Consider the following 2,375-nt stretch of genomic DNA (forward strand, 5'->3'; position numbering starts at 1 on the left):
AGAAGGGGTCCTGCCCCATATCTGGATGAAATAATGCTACACAGAGAGGCAAAGAAGAATCTGAACAGACAGGCCTGGCAGGGTTTCAACTCAGTCTATTAGTATTAGGTCATATCCTTTTTGTTCAGTCACATTTCTACAAGGTTGTCCATCTTTCAATCGTGCTTCTGCAATGAAATCTTCATAAAATGCCTAAGAGGATGAGGGTACAGACAGCTTCTAGGTAGCTGAACAAATAGAGGTTCCAGGAGGGTGTCATCTTTGGGGAGGGCATGGAAGCTCCACACCCCTTTTCATTCTTTGCTCCATGCAGCTTTTCATCTGTATCTTTTATAATATACTTTATAATATACCAGTAAACTGTTTCCTTGAGTTCTGTGAGTTGCTCTAGCAAATTAGTCGAACCAAGGAGGGGGTCGTGGATCCCCAGTTTACAGCCAGTTAGTCAGAAGCACAGGTTAAATAACCTGGAGCTTGCAATTGGCATTGTAAGTTGTGGGGCAGTCTTGTGGGACTGAACCCTCCACCTGTGTGATCTGACATTATCTCAAAGTAGATGGTGTTGGAATTGAATTAGAGGCTATCTAGTAGGTGTCTGCTGCAGAATTGCTTGCTTGCTTATTGTATGGGAAGAACCTACCCACTGCCTCCATTTGGTCTTAGAAGTCTTCTGTTTTTTTTGTTCTGTTTTGTTTGTTTGTTTTTTGAGAAAGAGTCTCACTCTGTCGCCAGGCTAGAGGGCAGTGGCGCAATCTCAGCTCACTGCAACCTCCTCCTCCAGGGTTCAAGCGATTTCCTGCCTCAGCCTCCTGAGTAGCTGGGATTACAGCTGCGTGCCACCACGCCCAGCTAATTTTTGTATTTTTTAGTAGAGACAGGGTTTCACCCTGTTGGCTGGGCTGGTCTCGAACTTCTAACCTCAAGTCATCTGCCCGCCTCAACCTCCCAAAGTGCTGGGATTACAGGCGTGAACCACAATGCCTAGCCTGAAGTCTTGTGTTTTGATTGTGATGTGAGCACAGAGAAAAAAATAGTTTGTGTTTTTAACCTTGCAGTATCAAATAAATAAATAAATAAATTCTAAATAAATTAAAATTTATTTAGAAAAACTCTTAGTCTATAGATACGTTTAAAAAAGTGATAAAGGGCCTTTATTTTAAAATGCTGATATTTACAATAGAATTTGTTGTCAAAATTTCCTCTTTTCAATTATTTATGAGAAAAAATTTTAGACGCCAACATAAAAATGCATTATTGGATTACAGTGTTTTTCAAAATTCTTTTAGGGGAACACGAACTTTGAAGTCATTGTCTAAAGGAAACCAGAAGAGATAGGATATTCTGGTATAGGGCTACATTTTTAAAAGCAGGAAGACTGCCTCCTATAGCCATGGTTTAGTCTTATACTAGACCAGGTCAGCTTTTTGCCTTCTTTGCAATGGTAGTTGAGAGGGAAAATAAAGTGGATGGTGGAGTTTGTCCAACATTGGGAACTGACTGGCACAGTCTGTAAGATAAAAACCCAGGGAAAAGAACTTGAAGGTGTTCTAGTAAGAATTCATTGCCAGGCCGGGCGCAGTGACTCGCGCCCATAATCCCCAGCACTTGGAGAGGCCAAGGCGGGTGGATCAGCTGAGGTCAGGAGTTTGAGACCAGCCTGGCCAATGTGATGAAACCCTGTCTCTACTAAAATTACAAAAAATTAGCCAGGCGTGGTGGCATGCATTTGTAATCCCAGCTACTTGGGAGGCTGAGGCAGGAGAATCGCTTGAACACAGGAGGCAGAGGTTGCAGTGAGCCGAGATTGTGCCATTGCACTGCAGCTTGGGTGATAAGAGTGAAACTCCGTCTCAAAAAAAAAAAAGAAAAAGAAAAAGAAAAATAACTCATTGACATCCCTGGGCTTTAGCCTAAGACTGGAGCTAGTGACGCTCAGGAGACGACACATGGACCAGAAAGTGGTTGAAACATTTCAGACGATGAGACTTTAAAATGTACTCTGAGTTCACAGGAATTAGAGAGTAAAATAGTGGAAGGATTCTAATCATGGTTGGAGACAGATGTTTCTGAGTGTGATTTTTTAGAAAGAGGAATGTTTTAAGTCATGACATGGCTTTATGTGCGTGAAATATGTCTTTAATAAATGACTGAAAAGAGCAGAGATGAAGATCTTAGGTTTGAACTACATTGCCTGGTTGGACCCAGTCCCTGACTTTTTCAGCAACCAAAACAAATGGCATATGAAATTTATTTATGTAGAATTTTGGCTTGTCTGGAACTCTGGAGGTCCAAATTGAATTCAATTCTAAATTGAATCACTTGGGATAATTTAATTTTCTAGATAGTTTAGAATAAATCCTTTTAGGCACCCAAAA

The sequence above is a fragment of the Macaca mulatta genome, chromosome 15, assembly GCF_049350105.2.
Source record: "Macaca mulatta isolate MMU2019108-1 chromosome 15, T2T-MMU8v2.0, whole genome shotgun sequence".
Classification (NCBI taxonomy): domain Eukaryota; kingdom Metazoa; phylum Chordata; class Mammalia; order Primates; family Cercopithecidae; genus Macaca; species Macaca mulatta.